Here is a 21,127-nt window from a genome sequence, read left to right as displayed (position 1 = left end):
ATTTGTAGATCACACAAAGAGTTGCTCCGTGTGGGAATCGATACTACTACACGTTGCGCAACAACCAGTCGCCCAGCCACCAAAACCGAAAAAATACTTTACTCGACCCGGGAATCGAACCCGAGACTCTCGACGCGACTCGCGACAGTCTAAATAATGTGTTATACTTATTTATTATTAGTTCTTAATATTAATTTTTCAAGTAAAACAAAGTCTATACTCTCAATAATTGACAACAAAGGTCGTTATAAATATCGGTACTGTCGACATCTAATCGATATACAGCATTAAGTTAACACAGGTTCAGATTACTGATAGCGACAATTTTATGTTTTGTCGATACTTTAGTTTTTCTACAATGCACCGTTTTAATGATGCGCGACGTTTGCTAATGATCTGATGCGTTATCTCTTTAACTTATGGTGGGAAATATTTTATGGTCTATAGATAGTCTTTTTTTATAGGTTTTTAATTTATTTGAACCTAGTGACCTGATCCATCTTAGTAATATTATAAATGCACAGTTGGCGCCGTGACTGGGAAACGGGCTGCCGTTCAACGTGTTGCGGGTTCGATTCCCGCACAGAACAACTCTTTGTTTGATACACAGATTGTTGTTTAGAGTCTGGGTGTCATATGTATGTGACTTGTATGTTTGTAAACACACCCACGACACAGAAGAAAATCCGAATGTGGTTAATCCTAATACTCCATAATTTATAAACGGTGTAAGACTTTGTACGTATTTCAGAAATACTATCATCAAAAGACAGTGACAGTCCACCGGAACACGAGCCTCATAGCATATAATGTTAAGCAGTTTGCCCATAATTTTGGAGATCGCAGTTCAAAGGATCTGATAATCGGCTACTATCTATTTTCCATACTAAGTGATAAGAGTTGTTCACCCTTATTTTTTTTTATTTATTGTCAAAATAAGTTATAATGCAAAACAATGTTTGCTCAACTAGTTCAACCATAAGTTTTATTGCTCAATCTACCTTTTATCTCCAAAGTTTGGGTATCGACACACTTATTGGAAATTATGCATATGCATAGAATTGAACTGGATAGTCGAGTTTCAACGAGTATTATAATGATGGGAGTACACAGTAGCTATAAGCAAACGAGTTCAAAATGCAGGGCAATCGTATGCAGTTGACTAAGGCTTATTGTACACGACACGTGTTTTGACGAAAGCATGCAACCTACAAATGACAATGGACCATTTACAAATACCGCTTCATGGATAATTTTTATTGTTTCTAAGCAACATGTAAGCATTTGACTTTTTTCACTGTTGGCGTTGTGACTGGGCAACTGGCCATGTAACAAGCAGCGAGTTCGATTCCCGCTCGAAGCAAGTATTTGTGTGATGCACAAATTGTTGTTTCGGGTACAATGTGTATGTGAAATTGTAGATACATTTGGCTCACAATTTAGCGATATTTGTATGTATTTTTATGTGTTATGGCCACCGTTGTCACATTGCTCGTATTCGTCAAATGTAGCATCGTGAACAGTGAGCCTTACAAGTAAAATGACTGGTTGGCGCTAATTATTTTAATAGATACATTTCTGAACACGTCCAGAGATACTGGTTTTGTAAAACGGGTAGACAGAGAACTTCTTCACATTAACGATAGTTTTGTAGATATTTTTATCAAGAAATGAATTATAATTGATTGACCGCATGATTGGTGCAGTCAGCGGGCAACAGGTTGATGCGCGACGAGTCGCAGAACCGATTTTCCAACGGTATATATCTTAGTGTCATTATTAACTGCTGTTTCTAATCTGTAATATGAATGTTTTAATTTTGTGTTTGTGTTTGTAAACGCACTTACCAGAAGAAAGCCTAGTTTTGACCAGATTCAATAAAACAATCTATTTTATTGAATAGTGATTGTAAATATAACTCTCATGCATCTCAGCTTAAAAAAACAATTATAGTGCTGATTCACCAGAGATGTGCATGATTATGGTGCGAGTATAGCTAAGCTGTGAAACTAGGTTGATTTCGCGACGATACTAAGCTATGTAACTGTGCGATTTTGCCAACTCGGTATGCGATCTTATCGACATAGTAGTAACCGTCCATAGTTTCCATCTGCACGCATATGAACGCATCTTTCAATATAAAAAAACATCTTAGTTTGAAACGCGTTTCCACCAGTGCTAAACTATGTGTACCAATGAAGATAATTGGTGGAAGCCGCAAACGCATAGCTGCAACGTAGGCTAAATGCGTAGCTCGAGTATAGACTGTATCGATAATCGACTCCATACCACCCCGTTCCTACTCCATGCATGTCGACCATCCATAGCAATATCCGCTGGTTGTCACGCAGCTTTCGGATATAAAAATACATCTTAGTGAAATCCGTTTCCACCAGTGCTAAACTATGTGTACCAATGAATATGGTGAAAGCCAAACGCATCTACAGCAACGTAGCATAGCACATCACTGGTAGAAAAGCACCCATATACTTACCAATAATATTTTTTCTACTTATTTCCGATTTTTTTCTTTGCAAAACAAAAACAATAGTTGAAAATAAAAACAAGGCTAAACTCGAAGTAGTAACTCAACACCTATTGGGAGTAACTGAAGACATGCAAAGTTTCAAGTAAAAGTCATATTGATTTCCGAAGCCCTGGAACGGCGGTTATTTAAGTAGACCTGGCTAATGTACTCGGTTTTCCTTTTAGAATAAGAAAAGAAATATTTTGTGTGAAGATGTTTGTTGTATTGTGATGTCTTGAAGAGAAATATGCAAAAGTTTTACGTATTACGAGTGTACTGCCGCACTCAGAGACAGAATTATCACTTATACTATGCCTTAGTAATGACTTTGTATGGAAAACAATTGCTTAAGACTGGGTTAAGTAACCATTAAATTACTCTGAATACGGCATTTAGACTTATTATGTTCATATAGACGCACATACCTACACTTTTAGTAATGTACTGTAGTTTTCTTGTTTTATTACGTTTAACAATTAAAAACCTAATAAATATATTTAGAACTAGCTTTTGCCCGCGACTTCGTTCGCGTGGAATAATGACTTCCGGCAAATTTTTGGTTTTAACCACATAGTTCCCGATCTCGCGGGATCTCTTCAAAAATGAGATGTGGAAGATATTCCAGGGAACTCTTCAAAAATCAACATAATGAGCTCTGCGTTTGAATTTAATAGATGTATACTCACTTAAAAATTGAAAAAATATATTTAAAAACGTATTAAACTAACTTAAAACAAAGAAAGCTACGAATTACGAATTTATAACAATTAAAAAAGAAACTATATTACAACCTATCCTCTATGCTATAATAACCAAGCTTAAACTAAATCATTTAAAAGAAACGACTTAAATCTAATCTAATTAAAAAAATATATCGGTCGTATGTAGACTTACAATTTTATTAAAAAAACTAACTACAGTAACTACTAATAATCGATATCAAACTAAACCTACGTTAAATAGTTTAACCAAAAAACCAGGAAAACCCAACAAATAAACTTATTAATTGACAAATACAACGAAACCAATTTAGAATATACGAAACAGCAGGACCACTACAGACAAATAATCATACGACTGATAATACACTTTTTCTACGATAGTACCGAAGCGCTCGGCCGATACCCAACCAAATTAAAATAATGTAACGAAACCATAGCGGATCTATTTCGATCCCAACGCCATCTATCTAGGATAAAGACAACTTGGATTATTTATTTATACTCCGTTCGGGCATTTTCTTTGTACTAAAAGTTTAATTATATTGATATTATTTTTTTCATACCTTTTTACTATTTATTTACTTTTTTTTGATGAATTAAAACAATAACATGAACCGAAGTCGTGTAACGATCGACATAGAATTATCTATACTCCGTTAGAGCATTTTCTTTGTACATTTAGTACGATCGACATAGAATTATTTATAAATAATTTATTTCTTATTTTTATTTTTTGATTTTTGAAATAAAAATATATCTATGTCCTTTCTAAGGTTCTAAACTATATCTGTACCAAATTTCAACCAAATCCGTCAAATAGTTGCGGAGATTAATGGTATAAGCATAGAATGTTCGACGTGATTCTTTAATTTGACATAACTTTTTTATTTATGAACCGATTGACATGAAACAAACACTAAATGTAAATTTAAGCATCCCACAATATATTCGTGAAAACCGCATCCAACTCGGATCAGCCGTTTCTGAGATTAGCGCGCATTAGACACACAGACAAATGAGACAAACAGACAAAAAAAAAGTTAATTACATTTTTGGGTTCGACATCGACATAACAATAACCCCTGCTATTTTTTTTATTTTTATTTTCAATGTACAGACAGCACTTTTCTACGATTTTATTATATGTATAGATTAAAATACATAACTTATAGAGAAACACAAAGAACTGAAATTAGCACAAAACCAAACCAATACAAGAGTACAAATAAGATACATAATTCCAAATAGAGCGATACACAAAGAAACTAATAGATGAAACTGTTAGCTTACCGATTTTTATTCAAACCCAGTGAATTATGTAAAATATATCGGTCGTATGTATGTACGTGGGTAGCATTTTTACACTTTGTTCACGACACATGAAGCTATACAAAACCAGTATAAACTGACCGTTGAATGTATGGAAAGGTCTTACAAAGCGAGACCATGATAAACTGGTTATTTATAACTTCATTTGTGTATAAGAATAAGAACAGCAAATAACATGTCGTGTGTATTTTGGAAATACGCGGCTGTGTTTTGTGTAGGACAACACAATTGAGGAGTTTTCGACTTCGAAATTATGAACCTAGTATAATTGAGAAAACATTAAAAAAGCAAAACAGTGGAATAAGCTATCGTCGGCGGTATTTCCGAACAGACACAACCTTCAAACCTTCAAGAAAAGAGCGTACTCCTATTTTATGGCAATGCACTTGTGACTCCTCTGGTGTTGCGGGTGTCCATGGGCGGCGCTGATCGCTTACCATCAGGTGACACGTCTGCTCGTTTGCCCTCCATTCCATAAAAAAACAATAATGATTACCCAACCTGGGCATTAAGACCCATTGTTGCGCAACCGCAAATTGAGCTCAAGACTTATACGTTTTTAATGTGTTATTTAAAAAAGACATATTTATAAGCGCAAGCTCGAATTATCTTCCCGTATATTGTCCAATGTTTTTCTTTGTAAACTCTAGTACTTTTCGTATCTATGCAAATTGCATAACAAACCCTGGTGTGTCTCGTTGTTTTTTTTTTTACAAAATAATACAAAACTTCGGGTGTAACAACAAGGCTCTTTAAACAGAAAAAAAAAACAAAAAAAAATTTTTTTTGCTCATATCACTTGTGTGTAAGTGGTTGAAATTATTTTAGTAAGGAAAAAACAGAAATTTTCCTCAAAAATGAAGGAAAAAATACAGGTGATTGTCAGATAAAGTTTAATAGAATGATTTGCTGTAAAGGTTGTTCTTTTTATTCTTCTTAGTAGACGGCGCCACTATCGCTTTTGGTGTACCTGTTAATACCAATTGCTTCTTTAAAAATTGATTATAAGTTTAGTATGATATTATAATAAAGGGAGAGGCCTTTGTAATGGAGAGGCCTTTATTCAGCAGTGGACGTCTCTCGGCTGATGATGATGATGATATTATGAATCTTCTAGTCTATTATTGTATTATTTTAAATTGTCTTTCTGAGCCGGGTGTTAACAACAGAAAAACAAATTATTATTGATAAAATTACCAATAGATTATCTAAACAGAATTTTTTGTGTAAAATCTTTCCAATCCGTACCAAAAAAAAATCAAAATACAGGATGGCCTACGCACTTGTAACGTAAACCAACCAAGTGATACTAAAATTGCATCGATCACACCTTATCTAAGTATTATTTTACAAAAACCAAAAATGTAAAGAACAAACAAACAAGTTTTGATAGTTCAATCAGAAATATTTGTTTGCCTGGCATTATGGTACATAGACCTTATGTATTCACAAAATAACCGGCACAGCGGAAATGAGCGCTGGATATTTTGAACATTGTGAACAAAAAACATGTGGGTACATGTGTATGTGGACTTTTAACCGGTTCGAGGAGCCACGCAAGAGATTTATTGCCGAAGGTCAAGTTTGATTATGTATTACGATGACTTGCTTGCGTAGGTATATTTGAATATAATATATTATCCACCATCTTCTGTTTTCACGCAGCTTTTGTAAAAACAAATTGTTTGACCATCGGTTTGACCCTCCGGAACTACGGACTGCCTAGCGAGTTATCGGGCTCGAAAAGCAGGAGTAGAAAGGGGTTGCTTTTTAGTCAGTAAGAGATTGACACTTCTTCTCTTGCTTCACCCAAGGCGAGAGAAGTCATCGGATTATAATTCCTGCTTAAAAAAGTCGTCCTTCTTAAAATAATTTTGATGTTGACTTTGAATGCCAATGATAATGATGATAACTATTTTTATTATATGTTCTTAGACTTTTGTCTAAAATTACTAGTGATACCTCAATGAAAATGAGTTTCTATAATTTATAGTGAAACTTCTGTATTTACCTGTACTACATAAGGTAGTTGTGACGCAAAAAAGGTTGGCTCTTAAATAAAATACAGTTATGAAAGTATGTATATTGGTGTTTGTTTCGTGAGCAAATAAGGGCAAAATAAGTGCTTTAAATAATACACTTCTGTGATTAATTTCAATATTACATACATACTCTTATTAATTTTTTGTACAGTATTATTACATTGCTACTTTGATTGCCTTGTTGCTTGATTTATTGTAAGCGTAAACACTGAGCACATTGTCAGGGTATTATTCTCAAGCTGGCTGGGTCGGTTTTTCAGACACATATTACATAATTGAATTATTGAAACTCCTTAAATAGTATGAAGTTACGTTCAAAAACCTGAAAATCTTTCCGCCACATTCGTAATTATTTGACATTCCGCTAAATATTTATCAATGTTTTTCAGTACACTAACTGACTTCTCATTTCAAGACACGCTATTATCATCTTAAAATTAAATACATACAAAGTCTCACGCCTACCTCCCTTCGTGGTAGACTAAAACCAAGTACATTTTTAACCACATACATACATACATAACCTCACACCTACCTCGATGGAGGTAGGCAGAGACAACGGAACGTCAATTGCTACGGATCTTACATACCTCTTTCGCTTCATCAACAGTCTGACTGTCTGATGTCTTTTCATGCAGCCTCGTCGGTGAAGTGTAGTTTTAATTTAGCTCTTCTTTAATATATCGCCAATCTAGTCGCGTATACTTCATTCGCAAATCTGCTTTTATCCATCCTTTTTAGATGTCCATTTTTAACCAACGACTAACAAAACCATAATCTAACACACACACACCTGCTTTACAAGTAAAAATACCAGTCCTTGATTCCCATAACAGGCTGCCTTAAGAAAACAATCATCGTTGAACAAGTTTCTTCACAAACCTGTTCATCTTGAAGAATATCTAGGACCCTATATGGTAACCAGATCTAGTCATAAAACTATTAAATACTAATAAGAAACTAGACTGCATAGTTGCAAGTTTGTAATACGAGTCTCTAGTTTCTCTCCCCATTTGCTGTGTAAGGCGCATTTTTTAGGGCTTCGGTATATTGTTTAGACTTCGTTGTAAAACCTGTCGTATGTACAATGGTGGTCACATGCGCTTGACCACCACTAAGTTAATTTTTGCTTGCACCAAATGACTTCCACGCTTTTTTATGGAATAAGCCGGTAAAGGAGCAGACGGATCACCTGATGGTAATCAATCGCCGCCGTCCATGGACACTTGAAACACCAGAGGCGTTACAAGTGCGTAGCCAATCCTTTGGGGGTTAGGCTCTCTGGGCAAATTATAATACCATTTTTCTGCCGCCTGGAGTTGGGCAAGAAGGAGTGTAAGGCTCTTACTGTCTAAAGACATCCCGTTCCTACCACTGTCTGGAGTCGGAGCCCATGGGTAGGTATTCCGCAGCTGCGGATCAAGTTAGTACCTAAAGTCAATTGCACCATGAAGTTTTTCACATTCTCATGATCAAACATAAGAAGTCAACACCATAACATCACAACAATTACAATCGATATTAATTGTCTCACATAACAATCTCTGTGAAATCGATAAACGTCGCGTCTCTTCCCACGGGTGTGAAGTACTCGATTATCTCGATTATAAATCGATAAACAGTTGTTCACCGTATCGACTTAAGTGTTCGAGATAACGATTTTCCGAGATGCTCTGTTTAACGAGCGTTTGTTTATTTATGGCTGAACAGATTTGTGTGTTTTACGGGTTTTTTAACAAGTATTGTTTTGCTCTTCCACGTGAGAAGAGGCTTTTGCTCAGCAGTAATGTGGGCAAGTATAGGCTGATGATATGATTTGAATATTTGTTTTCATCAAATGAAGACTTAGTTACTAAAAAACTGTTTTAATAAACATATACGTGTATTTTGGATGTGGGAGAGCCATGCTTCGGCAAATGGACCGGCTCGACCGGAGTGATACCACGGCCTCACAGAAAACTGACGTGAAACAACGCTTGCGTTGTGTTTCGTTGTGGTAGCTAGGTTACCGGAGGCACAATTATCCCCATTCGCAATCTTCCTAATCCCCGATTCCCCATCAATCCTTAACTTCCTAACCCCCTTACCGCCGAAACCCGCTCTGCTCACTGACTGCTGCCTCTGGTGTTCTGTAAGGCCGTGGTGTCACTCCGGTCGACCCGACCCATTTGTGCCAAAGCATGGTTCTCCCAAATTTAAAGTATCCTTGGCTATCAAAACTTAACAAGGTATTAACTTAAAACATGAATAAGGCTTGACTAAAACATGAAACATTATAAAAATGGTAAATGTTGTGGGTATTTAAGGAAATATGTCAAGTATCACTTAAGCGATTAAGTATACACTTAGCATTTGGGTCGAGCCGGTTGAAGAGCGCCGAAGAAAAATTACAGTTTGAAAAATTAAATTAAATATTGAGATGTTTGGTCAAAAAGGTAAATACGTGTTGAACGAATTATTTGATGAGTTTTATGATTTGTTTTGTAGAAGATATTTAATGATGGTAGTAAGTACCATTCTATTATTGTGTGTAATTATGTTTCATACGTCATTTGTTTTTTAAAAGCGGTAAGTAGAGTTGTACCAGTGCAATACGTACGAAGACATGTGTAAATAAAGTTAGAATATTACAATGGATCTAAGCTTATCCATCAGATATGTGCTATGTAGCTATGCTGTGAAGATGTAATAGCTAAGCTGTAAAACTATGTGACCCTCTCCACTAATAATAAACTAAATGTAGCTGTGCGATTATGATGTGCTATGAAGTTGCGCCGCCGCCGCAAAGTAGCTGCTGTAGGTACTCTGCTCTGCACATAGCTACACCACTCGCGACCATCCATAGCACGCATCTTTTCATAAAAAAACAAAGCTTAGCAACATAAAGAGTGAAATAAATAATCATGTGAAAATAAAAAATACTTATTAGTTAGTGATGACATTATAATATTCACTATAGTTTATGTATGTTATAAAAACCAGTCAATATTATGTAATCACCAATTAATGACATTGCAAAAAATGTCTAGCAGTCAACGACTCAACATCCCTATTGCCATAAATTGTCATTAATCAAAGGGAATGTTTTACAACGCTAGCTGGTTAAAATGTTAAAGTAAAACCGTTTCGGTAGGAACCATTTAATCAACGCTAATTGTCTATTCCTGTGTGACGCATCGGAATAATTTGTTGACACTACTCATTTGAAATTTTGACAGTGACTCTTTAGTTTGTGAGTAGTCATTTGGGAAAGTGATAAAATGACTTCTTTAAGTTTGGTTGAGATGAATCGGAGTAGCACTTGGTTCGAGCCGGAGCCCCGGTAACACATAAGGTGGGAGAGCCATGCTTCGGCACGACTGGGCGGCTTAACCGGAGTGATGTCACGGCTTCACAGAAAATCGACGTAAAACAAAGCTTGCGTTGCGTGAGTGAGGTTACCGGAGGCCCAATGACCCCCCTTCCCATTCGTCCCAATCCCCGATTTCCCAACCACCCTTAAATTCCTAACCCCGAAAAGGCCAGGCAAAACTATGAACACATTAACATAAAGCTAATAGCGTTGATTATAACAAACAACCCATACCATGCCAAGTAGATACAAGCATATAAACAAAAAAGCTATTGCTTCATATCACATCACACAAAATATCCTAACAAACTGTATAGAAAAACTAACAAAAAAAGTTTACACATCTCTGTGATACCGTGACAAAACAATAAGTAAAGAAAATTGCCTCTAATAAAGTATACGTGCTCTCCCATTTCATATAATGAAGTTTCATATAATTATATTAACCAAACCGGACCGGTTCGGACACGATTGTCACTTGTCAACTTTCAAGTGCCCAGTTATATTCGATACTTTACGGATACTATTACAAAATAAGAGAAAAAAATGTCAATTACTTGACGCTTGTCATTCTACAAAGGGAAGATTGTATTTAGACAGTTAGTTTATGTTTTACTAGCTTCTGTCAGTGTCTTTACTCGTGTTGCCTTGACGAAAAACTTTTGTGTTAATCCAGACTATAATCTAGCCCTGTTCCAAATTTCATTTCGAGCTCTTTAGCCGTTTAGACGTGATTGAGTTATAAGTATACACACAAACATAGAAACTTTTACATCACGCTAATGTTATAAATGTTTGTTTGAATATTTGTAAATCAATCGCGCTGAAAGTACTGAACGGATTTTGGTATACAGACAGGGTATGAGCTGATTTGGGTGATAGGATACTTTTTATCCTAGGTGAATGTAGGCAAAGCCGCTGACAGATGCTAGTAAGAATACTAAGATCATCACCATTTCTTTTATCATCCTATGTTCATCCACTGTTGGACAAAGGCCACTCAAGACGCCACTGAGCTCAATTTTCAGCTCTTCACACGAACAAACGCGTTATCGTTTAGATTGCTTAAAACGTAACGCAAACTCGTACTAAGGGTTTCAATTACTTTAAACATAAAACAAACTCATACTAAAGTTACAGTTACAGTATTAGAAACATCTCTACATAATACCCAAAATGATAATTTTCAATACTTCTATCTAGCCAAAAACCAAATACAATGCACCATTGTTAATAAGAGTTCTCTATTGCAACACAGCTCAATTTAAACTGGACATTAACGGGTATGTCATACAACCATCAATTAACGTACTTTCTCTGTACTTTTGTATTTCGAATGTCATTTTCTTCAAGACGTTGACGTTTGTGATACAAGATGGCGCTCTTATGACACGTGAACTGTCATTTTAAAATCAGTGATGGCAACTTGAAAGACATGGAGATTGATTGCTTTTTTCTTTTTGTGTTTTTGAATTTGTTAGCACGTTTTTCTTTGAAATTACACATCAAATATGTTTTATGAAAAGTTTTATTTTATGTAGAACTGAAGTAAGTATTTTTCTTGCTTTTTTTCGATTTGAGTGATTAGGATTGGCATTAAATCTTCACGGTTTACTTGATATTGTAGTGGTTTATATGGTAGTGTTATTTACCAAAAACATCCTTTTTACACTTTAAAAAATACGATGACCGTAAGATCAGGTTTCTTTAGCCCTAAGAGGTAACTCTAACCCAAACTTTTAGACCAATGAAAATCTGGTATGTGCTTTGTTCTGGATTACGATTGGCTATAAAATTTGGGTCAAAGTTACCTCCTAGGATCAAAAATAAACCCGATCATACCGATAAGTATTTACGTACGTACTTCTAAAAATATATTTTTCTAGAAATCTAATACCGATGCAAAAACCAGGCGGTCAGTAATAAAAGCATGGCAACACGGTTTGGAGACAATTCAATTATGTAGTGGGTCAGCGATGTTTTTTTTTTTAATTTTTTCATCTATCCCGCCAAACCTTTAGGTGGCAAATTGGACTGTATGCGAGCTATGATCCGACTGCGGTGTGGGTAAATGCTATTTGTGCATTTATACTCCTTTTTACAAGCTGTTATTTAGCTTGCAATGTATGTATGTGTGAGTGTGTAGTGGAATCTTGTAATAAAATTTTGAAGCGGATATCTTCAACCAATTGAGCTGAAATTTTGTATACACGTTTAGTTTACATGATTATTTTTTATATATTTTTATTACTTTTGTGTGCTGGTGGGCAAAATTATTTTGAGATTTCACTTAATCCCTGATCATGGATGCAGCAAGGGATGATTGAGATAACAGTGTTCATAGTTATACACAAAAAGTGTTATTATAAACTTCAGAGACGGCAACATCCCATCAAGCCTTTTAATTTTAATTTCAAGGCCAAGTCTTAGTTGAGTGTAGTACAATATTCTCCTTAAACAATTTGTGTAACACTAAACAATACAAACTGAAACTAAAGATTGAGTGTTTCAGAAATTCAATAGCGTAGTGTATTAAATTATTCATGCTCTTGTATCCATAGTAACTCCGTTTATTTCATACCTCAAGGCACTGCGCAAACTTCGTCACGCATTATTTGCAGTTATCGCTTATACCAAATATTTTTTGAGCGCTTTTCACTCAAAAAGGTGCAAGCAACTGGACACACGTATATGCAAAAGCAGGAGTAGGAACGGGGTGGTTTTTAGTCGGTAAGAGTCTGACACTTCCTCTCGCATTGCCCGAGGCGGGAGAAGTAATTGTATGATTTTCCCCTCTTAAAAAAAAACTCTTCTTACTCCATTTATGAGGCTCAGAACTTGACTATGAGGATTTACTAATAGAATTACTTGAAATAACGTTTTATTTATTTTTAATTTCATATAAAAACCTAGTTATTTATCTTCATTTAATTCGTAAATATTTTACGAGAGTTCACAATAACTAAATAGAATTGTAGTATACAATCTGCGAAGTTTTTTCGTTCATTTAATGATGAAAAATTATGATGAAAAACGGGTGTCGCATTCATTTAAAATAATGTAAAATAAACTTTAATTTAGAAGCATACAGAATTCATTCTTCATTAACAACTCATTACGATGTACATTGAAAACAGTACTCATTAAAATTCGGCCAGGATCAGGACATTCAACCAAAAACGTTGATTGAATTGAAGTTCGAGTCAGCGCAAGCTAATTGCTTGTCTGCATTTAAATTTGTTATATAGATATTATGCACAAAGAGTGAACAACTGAATACAGGGACGGATTATTCAAACATGGGGTCCCGTTGCAAATTATATTGACTCAAATGATGAAGGCAGATTTATATGGAATAGGATGGCAAACTAACAGACAGATCAACTGATGTGAGAAGTAATCAGCGTCGCCCATAGATATACGCAACACCAGAGGAGTAACAAGTGCGTTGCCGGTCTTTTAGGGGTTAAAGATTTGAGGATTGGTCCTCATTAGTCTGGTGATTCCTCAGTTTATTTGCAACCTTATCTTATAAATAACCATCGTGTTATACACGCTCAAATCTCCAAAGATTTGGGGATTGGATACACAGGGTGGAACCATCGGACATGAGTGTGGGTAAAGACATTCTCAAACTTTTTAGCATGAGTTTCGGGTACGCGGGTGCCCATTTGCACGGGGCCCATAGCAAATGCTACCCTTGCAATTTGGTTAATCCGGCCCTGAATGAATGATATGTAATGTAAGTTCCTGGTAAGCGTTCATTCGTTTCGTGTCGCGTCGGATTTCGTTCTTATGAAGAGATCAAAGGATATGAATAATTATGTTCGGCGACATTTTCTATAGAATTTGTCAACTTGTTAATTAAGTATGATTCATTGCGAATGTTTTTTCGTGTGTTAGTTAGTTAAGTATGTACTTGCCGTTGTAAGTTTATGTTTTTTTAATTAATTGAGTCACGACTTAGCTCGTATATACACTTTCATGAAAAAATATTCATTTTTCATTTTCGAACATAAACGTCCTATGTAGAGGAGGTTCGTAGCCCAGTAGAGGACTGTCACGTGATATAGACGCTCAAACATAAGTCGGTAAATGAGCAGACGGATCACTTGATGATAAGCGGTCTCCCGGATACTCGAAACACCAGAGGCGTTACAAGTGCATTGCCGGCCTTTTGGAGGTTAGGAATTTAAGGGTTGTTTGGGAATCGGTGATTTGGAAGATTGGGAAGGGGAGTTATTGGACCTCCGGTAACCTCACTCACACAACGAAACACAACACAAGTGTTGTTTCACGTTGGTTTATGTAAACCCGACATCTGATTAACAGTACAATGAGGTAAATGGCATGTTTTCATCTACTAGATTAATGTAAACTTCTTCTTCTACAACACAAATACTATCAAAATATCATAAAATTACTATACTATAGCTATTTACATTCCAATAACTATAATTTTAAGTCTCCATAACATTGTATAAGTCCTTATGTACAAAACCGTTACAACTTTAACAAGACACATTCACCTTATTATACCTCAGAACACAACTTATAATCAACTTTATATCTTAATGGTAAGGTTTAAATTCAAACTTTACACTTGAAACCATAAGGTTCAGGTTTCGTAATAAACAAAAATTACTTCAATAAATTACACCTACGCACTAACAAAGTTGTCTGTTCAGATAGTTATAGAATTATGTTTGGCTTTTATAAGTTGACCTCTCATGTTAGAAATGAAGCGGAACCTTTTGTATGGAGGCAAGAGGTCTTTTTATAATGGTTGTAGGTATGTATTGTTGAACATTACTTTGGTAAGATACGACTACTATTTTTTCCAAAATGGTATTATTATTATGTTAGAGGTCAATAGGAAATCTATTGTTGGTATAAAGTAGGTACTAAGTTACATTGTTTATTAGTAAAATAACGTTTTTGGGCCTTAAGTGACCTTGCTTTTGTTGTGGTGAAGTACATAGGCACTAGATTTTTTCTTTCAACACCTACATTTTTAGACTTTTCGCAAAATCTTTTTGTTATCAAAGATTATTTTGACTTTATACAATGCCATCCAAAACGAATTCTGCTAAAAATCTTTTGTTGAGTTATAAGTATGTACTTTCTAAACTTATTTAGACACCACTGACAAAAGGTGAAGGAAAACATCGTAAGGAAACCTAGACTTATAATTTCTGATTATAAATTTGAAATCGCCAACCCGCATTGAGCAAACGTAGTCATTAATGCTCAAACTTTCTCCGTGTGAGAAGACCTTTGTTCAGCAGTGGCCACTTATAGGCTATTAATGTGATGTGTGAAGCATAGAAGCTCTAACAGAGTCTCATAAAGGCTCCATATCTTTATAACCAATCCTAACAAATAACATAATCAACAAGTTACAATTTCTTAATCAACTCCTGCGCATAACATTAAGATTATCAGCATCTTGTGGATGTAACAAATTGATTCTGATATGGAGTCAGCAAATAATTTGTTACATTTGCAAATGTAAAGATAAGTGTTATCTTACTGATCAACTTGTTAAAGTAGTTAACTTTAACAAATGAGTTTGTAAGTGGGATGGATGGCTTGGATGTTGTGGATGATAGATGTTGGATGACGGATGATACGTAGTCTATGGCTATCGTTATTCTTTTCTAGTTTCTGCTAGCGGTTTCGGTTACGTTTTTGGGGTAAAAAGTATTAGCTTGTGTTATTTCTGACCAGTTACTTATATTAATTTAATCTATTTATTTATGTACCAAATTTTATTGAGATTCCCTCAGTAATTTTTGCATGAAAATGTGACAAATATATATATTCTGACAAAATTCCTTACTACTTTTACTTACTTTCTACTTAGGAAGTACCTTTTTTTGGGGTAGGGGGGGAATCATCCACTGACTTCTCCCGCCTTGGGTGAGGCGAGAGGAACTGTCAGACTCTTACTGACTAAAAACAACCCCGTTCCTTCTCCAGCTTTGAGCTGGAGCCCCGGTAACTTAGGAAGTACCTATAGAATAAAATTGCGTAACACCTAATTAGGTAGGCTATACGTACTATACACATGTCTGTCATAGGAGATCATAGGCGTCATATTATTATGTACATAGTAAAAACTGATCTATTGTCTTCTAAGAAAAACTTTGACCAAGACAAATAGGCAATTGACCACCAACGTAGAAGTATTAGTAAGTCGATCTCTACAAAATTCAAATGAACTACATTTATATAAATAAAAAGATAAAACTAGATCGACATAGATAAAACGTTTATCTAGAAATTTTGTTTTTTATCTTAAATTAGGAAGTAAAAGAAATACTTTTGCATTTTTTTTATAGAGGGGGAAAATCATATTCCAGGTGATAATACTTCTACAAAATAAGCCCTGAGGTCCTTGGGTGAGGGCTAGAGAGGTTTTGGTAAAAAAATCCCGAATGATTACAGACTGGTTGGATTTTAGTTATTTTAGTTTTAATCTTACTGATCATAAAATACTAATAATGGCAACCGTTTTAAAATAGTTCCTTCTCCAGCTTAGAGCTGGAGTTATTTCCCGGTAACTTAGGAAGTACCCAGGAACGTAAAATTATAGAATAAAATTGATGATAAGTAGAGTGTAAAGAGAAAAGCGCAATTTCAAAAACATCTTAATTTGCAAAATTTTGTTCAAAATGATCTTCCCTACGACGAATAACCCGACACACTTCCTTATCTCTATGACGGTCTCTTGGAAATATGCGTCTTATTTCGTCATTATCTTCAAATATGTTTCGGAGGTTACGGCTATACGTACTATACACATGTCTGTCATAGGAGATCATAGGCGACCATTTCCGCATATTATTATTGACAATCGTCATAGTCAAAAACTGATCTATTGTTTCTAAATTCTAAGAAAAATTCCTTAATTTTTTTTCATAATCCTCACCATTTGAATTGAAAATAGCCAATTGACCACCAACGTAGAAGTATTATTAGTAAGTCGATATCTATCTATATTCAAATGAACTACATTTATATTGAACAAAAAGATAAATTAGATCGACATAGATAAAACGTTTATCTAAATATCTAGAAATTTTGTTATTTATCTCAAATCGATTTTGAATAGATAACACCAATTATTCATTGATTAAAAAAAATTTTATGTTTCTTGAATGCATTTTTATAGTTTGTACATGTAAATATTAATAATATATCGACCAAAGTTATGTTTATTTAAATTACTCCTAAAAACGGCTGTAGCGAATTGAATGATGCTTAGTAACAGATTATTTATTGATTGCTACCAAAACCAAAAATGTTTGAGAGAAACTAGCCATTTCCGCAAGGACCTCAGGGCTTAGTAGGAAATTAGCACCTGAGAGGAATACCAGTTCATCACCCTGTATAAAAGTTATGTTTATTTAACACTCCTAAAACGGCTGTAGCGAATTTAATGATGCTTAGTAACAGATTAGGATTGCTAATATTACACGTTAGAGAGCAGTTTCCAGTAGTTGTATTAATTCAGTTGTACGTTCAACATGTTTATGAAAAATTATGTTTTATTTCACACATAATACAAAAGAAAATACAATACAGTACATTCAAACGAAATAAACACCAATCCTTATAGGACAGGTTATAATATATTATATACATTCATACATATCCTCACGCTCTGTCTCCCATGGCAAGGCAAGGCAGAAACAATGCCAATAGCTACGAATGTTACATACTCTTTCGTTTCATCAACAGTATTTTTATACATGCTCGTCGGTTAAGGATACTTTTAATTTAGCCCTTCTTTAATATATCGTCAATCTGATCGCTATGTATCCGTCTAGGGCGCCCTCTATCGATGGTCTTAGAAGTACTTTTACAGATTATATTTTATTCAACACAATAAAATTGATACCCACAAGGGTAAAGTCGGGCGCCACACTAGTATTACAATGACAGTTAAAGTAGGTACTAGCGAAAAAATGTGGCCATTTCATTATACATCTTATGGTACATGACATAAGGTTTGAAAAAGGTTGTACAGGGTAACAGGTAGCAAATTGCCTGACTACGAAATATCTGGCTAGATTGAAACATTTTTCTTAGGCTAGGTTTACGACTGGGCCGGAATAATAAGCTTGTATACACATATATGTGTGTAGGTGTATATTTGTGTATGTTAGTGTTTTGTGCTTACATAGTCTAGGGTTTAGATTAGGTTTTATTTTTAAAGATAACTGTTGCTTTGCCCATGTGGTTTTAAGTGACGAATAAATGTGGGAGAGCTATGCTTCGGTATGAATAGGTCGCCTCGACTGGAGTAACACCACGGCCTCACAGAAAATGGACGTGAAACAACGCTTGCGTTGTGTTTCGACGTGTGGTTATCGGAGGCCCAATTACCTCCCTTCCCAATCTTCCCAATTTCAGATTTCCTAACAACCCTTAAAATCCTAACCCTTAAAAGACTAGCTACGCACTCGTAACGCCTCTGGTGTTTTGGGTGTTCACGGGGGGCGGCGATTGCTTACCATCACCAAATTTCATCAAAACCCATTGAATATTTTTAGCGTGATTAACGGACAAATATCGAAACATCCAAACAAACAAACTTTTACATTTATAATATTAGTGTGATGTGACATCACCGCCAAATACAAACAAGAATTGTAACTAGAGATAATATAATACTAGTTGCAGTATAGATAGATAGTACTAATAAAATGCACTGATCAGCTGGATCAAATTCAAAACTTGGTATCATTTTAGTGTCTTCTCATTTTTGTTTACACATGCATAGGTAGAGTGATTCGATACATAGCTAGCGCAAAGTGTGCAATGTCACACCATTTATCCCCATAGGGGTAGGCAGAGGTTGCACATTACATTACGCTAATGCCGCTATGCGATGTACGCCCACTTCTCACCATTTGTGTTATAAGTCCCATAAAATATTAATAGCTAGCGCAAAATATTATTGAGTATTTCAATCTAAAAAACAAAACTGAGTCTAAAATTATGCACAGTTTACCTCCTGTAACATAGGAGCCAAAAATAACTAGTGCTAAAAATAGAAACATAAAATATGCGCACCTCTGCCTACCCCTCAACAGTTAACTTAAATATTCAAAACTCTAGACCCACGTTCGAACGATTAATTTCATCAACCATCAAAGTACAGGTAGCATTAAAAATTCATGATAGCTAAATAAAACTTTTTCTCGAAACAGCCTCCCACAAGAATAAAATAAGAAAAATCGAACTATACATGACAAAAAACCCGCCATTGAACACCTGCCCTAATTATTATCCCTAACGAGTAAGTATCAAAACCTGTTTATTAAAAAAAAACTACAAACATACTTTTACCGTTCCAAAAATGATTTATAACTCTTAACTTAAGTAACGTAAGGTTGAAATTCGAAAGTTATTGTGCTTTTTTAATGTTCTGGTTTTATTTAAGGCCCGTCTTGATTCTCGGGATGGCTTGTTTTTTGGACATCGACTACTTTATAATGTCTTTTTTATTGAAACTCTGCGGTTTGTTTTAGACAGAGAAGATACGATGTAATCCAATTTTGGAATCCATTGATAAAGATTTTTGATTATGCTTTCCGAGATTTCTTGTGGAAATGGGTTATTTTTTCTGAGATTATGATATTTTTTTGTTGATGTAAAGTGTGGATTGAATGGCAGTAGATAATTATTTGTGTTATTTTTGGTGCCTGTTTAAGATTGTGCCGCTAATTAGGCTGTATTGTAATTAATGCAAAATTATTATATTAAACACATTGACTGTATACGAGATCTTGATAATAACAGATTATTTTTTTACAATTATACAATATATAAACTAAAGATTATCACAAAATAAAATGTATTTCAAGACTGTGTATATTTTCTTTTTAATTTTGTGATGTTAGCATAGATTTTCTGAAACATACATATCATTGAAGAAGCATAATGTGAGGAAATTATTTATCAATTTACCTAGTAGTTTTTTTTTTAATATACATAATATGACGCATTTTATTTTGTTCTAAGGATAAAGATCAACTTTCATTCTAGCACGAAAACTAATCATACGTAGACATAAGAAAAATATGTTTAAAAAACGTTTTGCAAACAAAAACCTTGATAAAACAAAAATATATTTGAAAATAACTTACCTTTAATTCATGAATAAATAGTCGAAAGTTTTATTCACAATCCAAAATAGTCAGAAAGTCGCACACAAGTCAAACAACACTGTCAACAGAATCCTCGGAACACAGAACACGGAAAACAAACGCAACAACAAAACAAACAAACAAAACAAAAATTTACAATTGTTTGTTTAGAAAAAAGAAATACACGAAACGTCACGAAACACACGATTAACAAAAATGAACTGTCAAAAAACACCTTTGTACCTTCTTTAATTAAAAAACAAAAATTAAAAATAAAAACAATTTTCACATTATCTGCAGTAGCGTTCCATATTTAATTTAATTTAAAACTTTTTTTGGCACAAACAAAGTCTTTATTCGTGAAATAATTTATTGCGAGTTAAAAGGTTGGATTGGGAACGCGAGAGCCGACGGCGGGAAACGTCAAAACGTCACGCAGACGTCCGCTTTGGCGCCTAGTTGACACCATACTGGTTACATTATAATGAATGCATCATGCGGCTGGCTGTATCTTCCATAAAACATACACGATAAACCTTTCCGATGTGCGCCTCACATTGTTTTTAAAACAATCCTTTAAGTAATTTAATAATATCACATCTGTGTGTGAATACAACGATATTGTTTGACTTGTCGTTTCGTTTAAACTGTTGACAACTTAAAGCCTTTATTGTCATTTATGTTTTATGAAACGTGTTTTATTTTCCGATGTAATACGCAGAAGTTAAAATTAAATCTATCTTCTAATAGTGTATCCTTTAGTGTAATGGTTTGAATTATATAAAACTTTTTTAAAGTTAAGTATGATTTGTTTTGTATACAAAAATAATCACACTGTCATTCATAGCTTGGATGTTTTACCTAATTTTCGAATATATCGAGTTATAATGATTTACTTATGATAATTTTCGAATATTTCTTGATAATTTTCTAGAAGTAGGTCTGCTATTTGCCGTAAAAATCTGAGATAACATACTATTTCATACAAAATTGAC

At 34.6% G+C, this 21,127-nt stretch overlaps 1 protein-coding gene across 1 annotated transcript in view; it reads right to left on the bottom strand.

Annotated features, from left to right (window-relative positions):
• Positions 1-20,605, bottom strand: part of LOC118276681 (irregular chiasm C-roughest protein) — a 95,517-nt gene extending 74,912 nt beyond the window's left edge. The window contains exon 1 of the mRNA XM_035595119.2: positions 20,133-20,605. The gene's annotated coding sequence lies outside the window, so the exon portion shown is untranslated. The remainder of the gene's footprint in view (positions 1-20,132) is intronic.
• Positions 20,606-21,127: the final 522 nt, after the last annotated feature.

This window comes from Spodoptera frugiperda, chromosome 17 (assembly GCF_023101765.2).
Source record: "Spodoptera frugiperda isolate SF20-4 chromosome 17, AGI-APGP_CSIRO_Sfru_2.0, whole genome shotgun sequence".
NCBI lineage: Eukaryota > Metazoa > Arthropoda > Insecta > Lepidoptera > Noctuidae > Spodoptera > Spodoptera frugiperda.
Note: the sequence above shows the minus strand (reverse complement) of the source record. Positions and strands in the feature narration are given on the sequence as shown.